Genomic DNA, 13,739 nt, shown 5'->3' with positions numbered 1-13,739 from the left:
TATGTACAGATCAATAATGTAATCCTATAGCTGCTCTAGATTGTACTATTATATGTCAATGTTTATACGAATAGCATCTAGGTTGATTTTTTTTTTAATTTTGTGTATGGAAGTTCAATAATTTCCCACTCCACTGAGTTTGTTAAACATTGTAATTGAGTAAATAAATCTGTTAAGTACTTATTGGTAATAAATAAAATGTTGAAGTTATAGACCATTATTATAGAAGTAAATCACCATAAGAATACTTTTCTTCTTAAAGAAGAACCTTCAATTTATATACCTAATCTTTAGTTCAGCTGGGTACATTTGAAATCTGCTGATGACCAGAAAGCTATTAAGTGAAAATGAATAAATTATATGTAACTCATTAGGGGATATGTTTTAATAACATCAGTAAGATATATTTAGCATTACAGAAATATAACTTCACTGTGTTCTTTCTGTGCTTTTTCCCGTTTTTTTTCAGTTAATAATGTAAACAAGTTTGCACTCTTGTAGCAAGTTCACCTTCATGGAATGAACTATATCATACTGAGTAGCAAAAATGTGCGCATTTAGTTAAAAAGAATTTTCCAGAAACCTTTGAATGAATGGGGAGATTGAGTCAGCTTCTAGCAAAAGGCTTATCTAATGCCCCATGTGAATGCTCAGTGTATTGTTTTGATTAAAGTGTGAATGGTAAACTGCTGATCTGAGGTAGCTTGTTATCCAAGATGCAGACAAAGCCATTTTCAGCTGTGTAAACTGCAAAGCGTTAGTGGTAGAATGGCATAAATTGTGTGCCATTCAGTGGATGTACATTATGGGTTTGGATTGCTATTCTAGATGGTTAGGTTTAACACTAAGTGAAAAAGAATAACATTTCTACTTTTTTTTTTTTTTAATGTCTTATGCACAAAGACTGTGTTTCGCAGGAATATCAGGGTACATGCAGGATAAGGAAAATTAGGATTAGAGAAACCATCATCTTTGGCTTTTCTGCCACATATTGTTTTCCCATATACTTAGTTTAGTGTACTGTAACTTCACAGTTGTCCAGTTTATAAACATTCTAGAGCATTAACTCCACCAGTCTTGGTTAGTACAGTGCAAGACTAATTGTAATTTATTTATTTTTTGATCAGTTTTCTCCTCACTCCTCCCCACCCCCAAAATGCAGACTATTAATAAAAAAACAAGACAAAATGACTTGCTGATAAAAATGCAAGTGATGATTCAGTGATGAAAACACCTTGAAACAGAACTACATTATTGACAGGAGAAGCTGATTTCTTTAACAAGGACACAATTGCTGTAACTTTTTTTAGCCTTATACTTCATATGTAAATGCATGTACTATAGCAGTCTAAAGTTCAAATGTTTTAACTTGCAGATTAAATGAAACTGAATCCAGAAGCAAGGACAGTCTTTGAAACCATGCCCTGTCTGGCTCAAATCTGTCAGGTAATTCAAATGTTCTGTTCTGCTCCTGATGTAACCTGATGTTCCACAGCTATAAATGAAAGGAAGATATGCAGAGCCATGGGTGATAAGCATGTTTGGAATAAACAATAGCCCCTGGAAGAATTTTTTCTCACTGCCAAGTGCTCTTGTTCGAGTGGACATGTTAAATTGGAACACATTGGTAAAGCAAACACTTGATAAAATAGCAGAATTGATAATTGTCTGCAACATACAGTTTCTTACTAGCAATCTGGTCTATATGTTATGGTAATCTATTTTTTTTTTCTTTCTTTCTTTCCTTTTTTTTTTTTCAAACTATGGTGCTCCAGGAAAATGCATGCAGTTGTTGAGTTGTTGCTATATATACAATTGTACTTAGCTCCTGACAGGGTTATGTGGCTTACACAAGATATTTATCTTCAGGAAAATTCTTTGTGGCATCTCTGAGACACCAAAGTGGGTATTTCTCATGGTCTCATGAGAGTTTTATGGCTCAGACCATGCCACGTAAAATTCAAATTCATCTCAACACCTGACCATGACACTGCGTCTATACCTTCTGCTCTTCAGGTTCAGCATAGAGTACCAGAGAGGCAGTCAGAGATGATCCTACAAGGATCAAAGAATAAAAGAACTGTCTGTCCTAAAAGTAGCTGGCCTCACTAGGTGCTTTGGAGTCAGACCAAACTCTGCCTGCCTGTAAGAAAAATTTGAATATGAAATACCAAGTCTCCAAGTCACCTAAGCTTCAGAGTCCTACTGAGATCTCTCAGCAAAGATAGTTACAGGTGTCTGCATAAAGCATATTGTTAGTGAAAGTTGGACAGGCAAACATATTATTGTATTTTGAAACTGATACAGGTTTCTGAAGTAAGAGTTTCACAGTATTAGTTATACCACTAAGACAGAACAACTCCATTGATTTGAAAGGAACTATTACAGATTTGCAAAAGAAGTAATTACACGAATGTTAGGGCTGCATGCTCAATTTTAATTAAGTATGCTCTGAATATAATAAGAAAATGCAAACCAAATATTCATGTGGGTTCTTCGGTGTTTTTTATTATTTGTTGTTGTGCTTTTTATCTTTTATTTTTAGAAAGAATTCTCTTACTTTCCACTATTTTAAGCATATTTTTAAATAAGTGCTTATTGACAGACAACAGCGAAATTCAGCTTGCAGACTGAGATGCTGGAATTTGCATGCCCATTGTTTTTTTTTCTTCAAAAATCACACAACCCATAGAGCCAGTGTTTTGTTTCTACAGCCTTGACAGATATGTCCCATCCCAAAGCAGCCACTTATATTGTGGCAGTGGATGGGGACTATTTTTTTTTCCAATTTCAGACCCAGATCCAGAGTTTACTGTAAATATGCAATAGTTTGAGATAAATCAACATTAAAAAGACTTAGATCTTTTCCACTGAATTCTGCTCCATTGGGCTGATGATGCATGTTCACTTTTAACATGATCTCTAAAGAAGAGTATGTCTGTCTGGAGACAGGTGTCTTATCAAATTTATTAATAATTTTAGTTCCGCTTTTGTCCCTGATTTCTTCTTTCAAGAATTAACTCTTCTTGCATTAATTCTATATGGCTATAAATTTGTCTGAATTACTCCAATATTATTGTGTATTCATAAGCTTTCACTTCACCGTGGTCTGCAATTGGCTATGTTTTTTAATTTCTTTTTCTCTTTTTTTTTTTTTTGGATGAACAGTATGCTTTAAAAAATAGAGAACATTGGCTTGGACTTTTGAGGGAATATAGTTATTTAATTCATAACATTTTTAACTGAGGGTACTTCTTGAACAGCGTGCAGTTATCTTAGTACCTTTAGGTAAGGTAACTTCACAAACTACAACAGTTTAATTGGATGCCTTTGTACATATATTTTGTAAGTACGTAAAGTACAAAATCTCATTTGAGGTCTTGTGGAAGTATACAGAGCACAGTGAAACCCACACAAGATGTGCATACAAATACAAGATGAGTCATTCAATAGAAATCACACTGTTTAGAAACAAACTAGAAACAGGGAAAGGTATACTGATTGACAGGTAGAAGGAGGTTAACTACTAGTAATGGAAGGAGTGTGTCTTAAGACTAGACTGTAAATGTTACTGAGGTAAGAAAACCTTATATCTGTATCTTGCAGATACTCGCATTTTTCTGTTCATACTGTGTGGAACACTTCTGGGGTATGAATCATTTGGCATAGCAGGTTTGCTATAGACATGCACATTTAAAATCAACGTTTGAAATTACATTTTAATTAAGGTTGATATTATTTTCCATAGTTACTTTTTTTTTATTGTTGCTTCATGAGTGATAAAGCTAGATTTCTATTTATTTATTTATTTATTTATTTGAGACTGAGGATTCATTTTGCAAGACACAAGTTATTTCAGTATAGCTATTAAGATAATGAGGCAGCAATGAAACTGATTATGGAACGTCCTGTGGTGTAATCACCTAATATAAAATACATGTTATTTTATGTTCACTTCACCACGGCAATTGAATTGCTTGAATTCTGAGTAGCCTGGCAGTCACTCCATTGCAAAATTTTGCATTAGAAGTCTCTAGTTAAACCTATGTACTATGCTTAGTATTATTGCATGGTGCTCGCAGCTAAAACCTAATAAAAACTGGGGCAACTAAAGAAAGCATTTTATATACTTTTGAGCTACACCATCCAGGGAAGATGGGGGCTCTTTATTTAACTGCACCTCATTTTTTCTCTGTCCTCAATTCTATGTGAAGATAGGTCTAATGTAAAAAAATCTACTGATTACTTGTAAGTTATGCTGAAATAAGTATGGTTTCTAATTCTAAGAAAAGAATTAGGTCAAAATATAAGCATTAAAGGCAGCCTCCTATAAAAAAAATGGAAAAAAAAAAGTACATACACAAAAACCTTCTAACTGTATTTTTGAGTAGTTTGTTCAGCTGACTGTAATGATTCTCTGGAAAGAAATTTTCCTATAATCTAATGGAAAGATAGTCAATGCGTCTAGGTGGAAATTAAGTGTGTGGTATCTTGTCATTTTTAGTGTTTCTGCTTTTACAAAGAGAAAGCAAGGAAGAACTTAGAGACCACCTTCTCAGTCTTATATGAAGCTGTACACTTTCAGAAGGTCATTTTTCAGTTATCTGAGTACTATTTCCCAGATGTCTCTCAGTAGTCTCACCAGAATTTCATAAACCTATAGTGACTTGTACTGTATGTGAGCCAGGCACCATACAGACAGAAGTATGTTTACCTGAGTGCTTTCATTTCTTTTGTAATGCACCTACATTTCATTTTGAATGCATCATGTGATCAACAGGAACGGAGTATCTATGCCCAACTTGGTTTGCTGTGCTGCCCACCTTCGCTAGTTCCACATAAAAAACTGATCTTTCAGTTATAAATACATGGCATCAGGTTTGCACATTGAAAGTAGAGCTATATCATGTGCTATAAATTAAAGGAACTCTGTGTCCAGACATCATCTATTTCTGAAACTCCAAATTTCAGGTGTTTTTTTTTTCTCATGTGAATAAAAAACTCAACATTTCAGTAAGAACATTAAATTTGCTTTCACCTGTATTTCTCTTAGCTGGGTTACTAAAATATGCTTGCCTTCAGCTATCAAACTATTGTGAGGAAATGCTGCTGCTCTTCCCTTTCCTTCTTTGTATTTGTTTTGAAAAATATATCAATTTAAGGGGAACCTAATTATAATTAAATAATGAAATGATTTTCTTTCCACATTATAATTAACAAATATTTGGTTCTATTCTTTCTTTCCTTTCTTTTTTTTTTTTTTTTTTCCCCTACAACATATTCAGCTAACATACTACTTTGCCAAGGCCATAGCTTTGGTTCTGATATTATAGGCCCATTCCAAATAACAATTGAGGCCCATTCCAAATAAAATTGATTGACTTTCTAGTTTTTTCCAGTTGGTACAAGATTATATTGTAATAGCCCAGTGGGAAATTAGAAAAGTAATTACTTTTATTAAGAAGCTTAATTCAATGAAAAGACCCTTTCAAAGAACTTAATCTCAATTGACAGTTCATTGTGCCATTAAAAAGTAATATAGGATGATGGCATCAGCAAAACAAAATGATGCTTCCTAGCAAGTGATTTTACATTCGGTACTAATGATGTAGTTCTTTTGTGAATCATGAAACTTTTTTGAATGTTTAATCTATTACGTCAGTTCACCTGGGGAAAAAAAATTGAATGCTTCTAACTGCAGCATAATTTACTACTACTACTACTTCCATAGCCTTAACAGTTATTCTTTATGCTTTTTGGTAAGAAAGTATTTTTCAAAGTTGTTCTTCTTAGAAATTAATATCAATCACTTCTTATTCATATGCTTAATTAGGATGCAGATTCAATGTTTGTCTCTTTGCCAGGTGGAAAGTGATTTTGACTCATTTTATAGCTCATAGCTTCTCAGAACTCTTTATTTTGAACCATTTCTTCTTTAAGAAGGGGAGACGTTGCACTTGCATACTTTCTCCTTTGATAAATTTGCAAATTTGGCTATTGTGGGAATAGATTGGTCCCTCAGGCTGTCAAAGTAGCTCTGTTATTTAAGAAGTAGCTTTGAGCAATTAATGGTTGTCTTTGCATATTAAAATTGTTTTGCTGCAACATTTCTATTTAAAATGGAAATATGTCATTCCATGGCCAGCTTTGCCACACTTCTTAACAGCATTTTGAAAAACCTGTGGAGATCTCTGAGTGTATGGAAGGGCTGCACTGCAACTCTTCAACACCTTACTGAGTGCTTATAAGGATATAAGGTTTATGCAGCATCAGCTTTTCCAATGTTTTTATCCTCTGCCTTCTATTTTCCAACTGCTTCATGTCAGGCACTAGTACTTCTAGTCTCAAATAGACTTTGCACTGGATCTTAGTCCTCGTTTTTGTATGGAAATTACCCAAATTTGCCCTGCCTTCCACAGTGACGATGTGGGTCAGTTGAGAGACCAAATAGAATAGTTAACTACACTCATGCTGAAACCCTTCTGCCAGTCAAAGTGCTAAACTGTGTGGCTCTCACCTGGTCATTGGCTCTTATAAAACGCGTAAGAGTTTATCCTCTATGAGAGTTCTGTTTTTCTGTGTCTTTTAACCATATGTCAAATTTAGTTAAAATTGACCACTGTATTCAAACATTATTGGAAAAAAAAGATAGGGAGTAGGAACACACAAACCTCATTTTTATTAAAGAAACCTAAACCTGGATAAAGACAAACTAAATCAAACCCCTCCTCAGTCGTAAATGTTATTAGATCATATGTTGACTTTTGAAGAGCTTTATACACATTTCTCGACTTGGTATTTTATTTTATTTTATTTTATTGAAGACTTCCAGCTTCAGTTAGTTCATTAATTCTTCTTGGCAATTACTACAACACTGAACTACTTTCTGCTATACAAAAGTAGTGTTCTTCCAGAAGTGACAGAGAAAAAAATGGCTGTTAAATATTCATATATATATATATATATATTTAGTGATAATATATCAAGACAATCAGAGCTCATTTCTTGGTCTTCCCAAATGTCCTACTTCATTTATTTCTCTGTACCTGTGTACAGTTCTTTCTATAGTTGCTATTTGTGTCACTGCTGCATTCTATGTTGTGTTTGAATGTTAAGACTACAATACAATATGAAACAGTTTCCTGATAACTCACCATAACATACAGCATTTAAATTCCTTAGACTCCAGATCACCCTTTCTGTGCTCACCTTGCATCACATACCAATGTAACAAGGTACAACCAGTAAACCATTACTGCACATCCACAAATGGTCTTTTTGCACTTGTTCTTCCTCTTATTTTCCTTCCTGTCCCCCCCCTTTTTCTTTACTTTTTTTTTGCTTTTCTTTCCCCCCCCTTCATTCTGCACTCCTCATAGGATCTCCTCCCTGATCAGGAACCTGTCTGATCCTTTCCGTCTCTGCCAGTGGCTCCTAGTAGGTAGAACAGGACGGACAGTGTAGAGTGTCCAAGTGTATTAAGCCCAATGTTGCCTTTTCTGTAGACAAAATTCATTACATTAGGTCTGAAATATGTGAATTCTGAAAAGGGAAACTAACAGAGAGGAATATACGAATAAAAACCAACATCTGCTGCAGTGTCATGAGGGAAAATGGTGAAAGGGAGCATGACTGTTTTTTCTAACAATACTTCAATTATTTAAGTTCAGTATTTCTACTAAATCAAATGGGGATTAATTAATCAAGATGCTGTTATATCTCTTAGTATATATCTCTTAGTGCAACTAATGAATTTTTCATGAAATATTCTGCAAAATAATTCTGATAAAATTCTGATAAAAGCAAACTGAAAACAGTTTAGAAAATACAGTACTATTTTAATAAGATCTAAGTTTATGCTTGTCTTTAAGAACAAATTGTTCTACCTTTAAGACCACAGAACAGGAAAAAACAACAACAAATGACCAACCAACCAAACAAAAAGAAAAACAAACAGAAGCAAGGAAGTTGGACTTTGGCAATTTCAAACTGATTTTACATTTTCTGAAGGTGATTCAGGTGAGGATCTGGAAAAGACCTTCAGAGCTACTTACATCATAGGAGCTCTGCTGGCTGCAGCACTATTTGGAATTGCCAATTAGGATGTAAGCCATATCTCCCTTTTTCCTGTATCAAGCCTATTTTCATCAGTATTTGTGTCAGGCGAAGCCTCTTACGGAAGGATCAAGAACTGATCAATAAACTGTAAAAATGCTAGTTAAGGTCTGAAATTTCTACTCAACTTTTAAAACACTGCACTAAGAATAACTGAATGCAGATGGATGACTGTTCATACATATGCAAATTTTTAATATCAGGGAGTTAGTTTCCACATAATAAGCCTGAATATATATCTCTGGCAGAAATGAGAAAAATTTTCAGCATCAGAAGTGTTTTGTGTTCTGAGATGGGCTGTGCATGTTATTCATATTAACAGACAGACAGCAGTGATTCCATTCAAGACAGAGAAGCTAGTCATGAAAATAAGGAATCACCAAGATTACCAAAAGTTGAAATGTTTGTTATACAGTGAAGAAGATAATTGTCAGCATTGCAGAGATATTAAAGCTAAAATATAATAAAACTGCTAAAGTAATTACAGAAAACAGAAGAAATATTACGTCAGTTGGTAATATACATGCTTAAAATCAAGTTTACAATAATTAGCCTAAAAAGTGTAATTAAGATTTGCATTCAGGAAGTAGCAAATTTAAGTATTGTATTTACTGTTTGATTACCTGATTTTAGAAGCAAGACTTTCCTTTGCAACACAGCTCTAAGGTGGGGAGTTATATAAATTTGATGGATGCACACAATCCTATGGAATCCGTTTATATTAGAGAACAAACACAGATTTGAAATTCCATTGTGCTAAGTACTGTGTGAGAATTGGCAGCAGAGATCTTCCTGGGTCCAGATAATTTCACTCTAGATAAGTAAAACATATATTAGGATATGCTGTATATAAAATGTTATATGTTTTTCAGAGGGCATGCTCTGAAAAATAGTACAAAAGATAGATTTGACAGTCTAGGCAATCTAGTGTTTCCTGCTGCCTGATGATAAATTCAGTGTCTCTTGTTATTCAAAACTGCTTAGAAACTAGAATTGCACATATCCACGTATCTAAAATTTCCTTAGTTTTCATATTTGTGTCACTATGGTAGTTCAGGCAAAAGTTGAACTAGATCCAAAAGCAGATTCATACTGTAGTGCTTTCAACAGCTTTCTCTAATAGATTTTTCAGAGCACATCCAACAAGTATTCACATCATTTGCAAAAGCATCACCATTTCTTTTTAATACTTGTCATGGGAATGAGAAAGTGACAATATAAAAATTAGAACTTGTTTCAATGCCTTTCTGAAGAGGTTCAAACCTCCACCTCCCCCTACACCAGAATTTTAATGCTGAGTCTGTTCTTGATGGGATTTGTCTCTGTCACTTCTCATTTGAGTTTAAAGAACAGAAATTTGGTTGTATCAAAATGACAATTCAAAGTATGGCTTGATAGACCTTCTACCTGGAAAAGCATCCTGGATCATAGGAGAAACAAAAAATATAAACAAGTTCTTGGCCCTTCTGAAGGAATACAACTACAGTACCGTTCTTCTGGTTTTAGTCCAATTATTTTTTTTCTGTCAGTCTCCATCCAGTTAGTGAAGATGTTTAATTATCTTCCTGTAAGGTAAGAGTTACAGGTTTGTATTCCTCAAGAACAAGAGGTCTGAACTGGGTCACCCATATCATACGTTAACTGCCGAGCAACACTGGGCAAGCTGTTCTAGCTGAACCTGCTTGAGGCAGGAGGGTTGGACCAGATGTCCTTCTGTGGTCCTTTCCAACTTCAACTATTCTGAGACTCTGCAAAGTTTTTGGAACATGACCTGTTTACCCTCTGCCTATACTTCTGAGTAAATATAATCAATTCCCCTGTGGTTTGTATAGACCTTGATTCTATGTTTATACTGGGAATGAGTGAAACATGATTACTGTATTTAGAGTGCCCCAAAGGGGAAATGAAAGAAAATGTCCCACTGGAGGCCTAGGTATGAGTGGAACATTGATCTGTTAAATAATTATATATATATATATATATATATATATATACATTTAAAAAAAAATGAAATTTTGGGCATTTTTAAAAGTAGAATTTTAGTTAACTGGGGGAAAAAATCTGACTAAATGGTGGTAAGAGGATTTTAAAAATCGCAGTCTTAAATCACAGTGCTAGTTTTATGTGCATAGATTCTAGATGTCAAAGTCAAGTAATGGGCCACCAGCAAAACTGGAATATACAAGAATCTAAGCATGCCACTGAATGCTTTACTTACAGGATCCTGCTGCTCTCTAAAATGAAAAACTTTATTCACCTCATTGTGTAGATCTAGAATAAACCATCTTGGTAGCTGTGACAGTGCAAATAGAACAGAACCTAGTTACTAAATACCATGTTTTGTAAAATGAAATACTGGATGATAAAATGCTAAATTTACCTCTGAAATCTGTATGTGAATCTATTTCCAGATAAGTCAGTGGAAAATGTTTTTTATTACGTACTTTCAACTGCATGTAGAACATCACATAAAAACATAAAAAATGTGAGCATTTTAATGATATGAGGTAGGAAATGATAAAAAAATAAAAAGCTTGTTAACTTAAAAAATAAACAACATATATAAAACAGGAGTTATTTAAAATATCTGCAATATAACACTGACATGTTTATTACATATAAATATTTCTAAAAAAGGTAACAGTAGGCCCAGAGGGCATTACAATGTGCATCAAAGAAAATAGTGCTTCTTTAAGGATCTACGTTATTTTTGATAGCAAAATCTTTTTTTTTTGCATTGTTATAAAATGTTTTTCAAGTGATTTAAATAGATACATCCCTGATCTGTCAGTAAAACATAACTTCAGAAGGATAAAAAAATATATGTTTTCATAAATATGACCAATAATTGTAGAAGAATTTGAGATTTAAGGACTACAAAACAGAGCAGGTGCTACCTAGCCACTGTTTACCACTACTGATTTCTCATTTCTCTAATTGCCTTAAAAACACTAAAAGTTTCTTTTTGAAGGCTACTGGTGACCTCCTCATTAATAATAACTTAAGGGGAAAAAAACTCTTCTTTACTTTTTTTTTTTCCTTTTTTCATTGTTGATGTCACCTTTTCTGTAAGCTTTCTCTTGTAAACTTCTTTGACTTTCTGTTCCAAGAAATGAATAACAGGTGTACCAGAGAACCAAGTATAAAATCACTTTAGGAGTTTACTTCAAAGATTTACTTTAAAGAATGGGAATAAAACACACTATTTGTGTGTGTGTGTGTGAGTTAATTATTAGTTTTTAATAATTTCTGTGCTCTAATGTTTCTATAGGGGTCCATAGATACCTAAATCTAGGGGGAAAGAACATGGGAATAGAGTTGCCAAAAAGTTTGTCCAAGAACTGCAGACCAGCTAGTGAAAATTTGGGTGATAGAATGGCTCAAACACCAACAGATATATATATCTTTCTGGTTACACCAACAGATATTCATTTCATATATAATTGTTGTTGACACTGGAAACATGTTTCTGTAGGTCTTCATTCCATCTGTCCCCCAGAAAACTTTCATCTAAAGTAATTAAATGTAATTAGTTCTTTCTTCTTTTCTACTATTTACTTTCAATTTCCTTTCATAAATAAATACACTTAACTATTCCAAATCTCAACACTCCATCTTGCCTTTAACTTCTGATGTAAAAATATACATATCTTTTGAATATGCAGTGTAGTGGCACCCAAACTCTGCAGTCTTGATGCTGGTTTTGTTGCTTTTAATCGCGTTCTGCAGTCAGGTATACAGAAGTTAATATGTACATGTCTGGCTTACCAACGTAGTATATCACCTCCTCTGTATTCTTTCTCCAAAAATTTTGTCTCCTGATCACATTAATGAAAATGCAAATAACATAGGTCTAATTAGTTAGGAAATGCAGTTTTTGAATTCTTACAGTTACTTTGATTATGTCTTATGACAAATTGTACCCAAATACAAGCAACTAAAGTATGTATGGTTTTAAATTTTAGCTGTACTTTAAAAAAATTTCTTACTATTTTTGTTCTCTTTTCAATGCTTGCTTCTTATAGGGTGTTTTTTGAAGCTAAGGAAATTTGCAATACCATTAGTTCTCTATATATTTATTTTTCTCTCTGTTCTTTACCTTGTGCTCCAAGAACCTGGAAAGTGTTATCATTTACATTAAATATTTCTATTTGCATTGAAATCCGTGAATTAAATTCACCCTATGAATTCTTCATTTGTTGCTCTCTCCATTTTTGATGCCTTAGCTCTTTAGTCAACTATTGTCCTTCTCCCTCATCCTTGTAAGTCCTGCACCTTTGCTCTCAGTCATAAAACTTTGTACTATTACATGTTTAATAATAATCTGTAAAAGTTCTACACTATCTTTGTATAGTATATATTCTATACTATACTACCTCTGTCAAGTCACAAATCAAGAAAAAAGTAGATGTTTTCAGTTCTCTTCTGAGTTGCTCCTCTCACCATAAATAGAAAAGGGAGGTTTTTCTTCCAAATATCTGCTGTGTATTTATATTTTGAGACACGGTAACATAATGCTGCCTTTCTTTGATCTACCTATGAGAAGTAAATATGCAGGTATGATGTTAAACATAAATAAACTAAGGAAAGCAAAAATTAGAGAAATTTGGAAAACAGAGGAAGAAAGAAGACAAAAGGAAGAACCCATCAACACGTCTTTCATTTTGTATTTTATTAACAGGAATGATCTTTGTGCAAGCTGCATACAGTGAACTAATAGCATATAAATTTAATAGTTTAGGCCATCAGGATTTTGGAATGATTACTATCTACTAGAAAGTATATTACACTTGGATTGCTTTGAATTAAATTTAAAATAAAACAAAAATTCTTCCTAAAACAAATTATATTGGTTGTGGAATGTTAAATAGTGATTGCTAAATATGTATTCAGATTCAACAAAAGTTTAAGGACATGTAATATCTTTTCCCATGGTTGAGACAGTTCAGAAAACATACAGATGGTAATTAGTGTATCAAAACCATCTTTTAATATATAAAGCCACATATGAGATATTAATTTTTAATGACTTACTAATGACAAAAAGAAGCCTTATGCTTCTTTTTGATATCCTGCATATATATAAGTGAAGTGTAGTGAAAAAATCATGCATGTCACTGCTATAATGCTACTTCAAGAAACATACAGTAAATACACTTCGCCCCTTACCTCCTGCCCAGCTAAATATTTAAGAATTTGTATAGAGCTTAATAGTCTTTTATATTACAGTGTTTAAGAATGAATGAGTTATCAGACATCTGCTTCTTAGATAATCTTTAACCAAGTGGCCTCTTCTCAGACTGAACAAACATTTCTCATTTACTATGACTAAGGGCTCATTTCTGCATCCACTTGAAATGAATGGGACCTTTCATGTAGATTTATGAGCTTGTAAGCCCATTGCCTGCTGATCTCTCTGAAACTCTTGCCATTGAGATATGATGGCTCTAGACTGAGGATCCACCTTTGGAATAGAATCAGAGAATCATAAAGGTTGGAAAAGATATCTAAGATCATCTGGTCCAACTGTCAATAGGGGCAACAGATGAGAAAACTGCTTATGTAGATTGAAGGTAAAGATCAGTAAGATGAAAAGAAAAAAAAAAAAAAGAAAACAGATATAA

The 13,739-nt window shown here is 33.6% G+C and overlaps 1 protein-coding gene across 13 annotated transcripts in view; it reads left to right on the top strand.

Moving 5' to 3' along the window:
- Nucleotides 1-13,739, top strand: part of DGKB (diacylglycerol kinase beta) — a 402,831-nt gene that overhangs the window by 24,757 nt on the left and 364,335 nt on the right. For all 13 annotated transcript variants that reach the window (XM_066991767.1, XM_066991771.1, XM_066991770.1 and 10 more), the window contains exon 3: nt 1,376-1,446. The gene's annotated coding sequence lies outside the window, so the exon portion shown is untranslated. The remainder of the gene's footprint in view (nt 1-1,375; nt 1,447-13,739) is intronic.

Source organism: Anser cygnoides, chromosome 2, assembly GCF_040182565.1.
Source record: "Anser cygnoides isolate HZ-2024a breed goose chromosome 2, Taihu_goose_T2T_genome, whole genome shotgun sequence".
Classification (NCBI taxonomy): domain Eukaryota; kingdom Metazoa; phylum Chordata; class Aves; order Anseriformes; family Anatidae; genus Anser; species Anser cygnoides.
The sequence above is the reverse complement of the archived record's forward strand: the minus strand, read 5'-3'. Positions and strand labels throughout refer to the sequence as shown.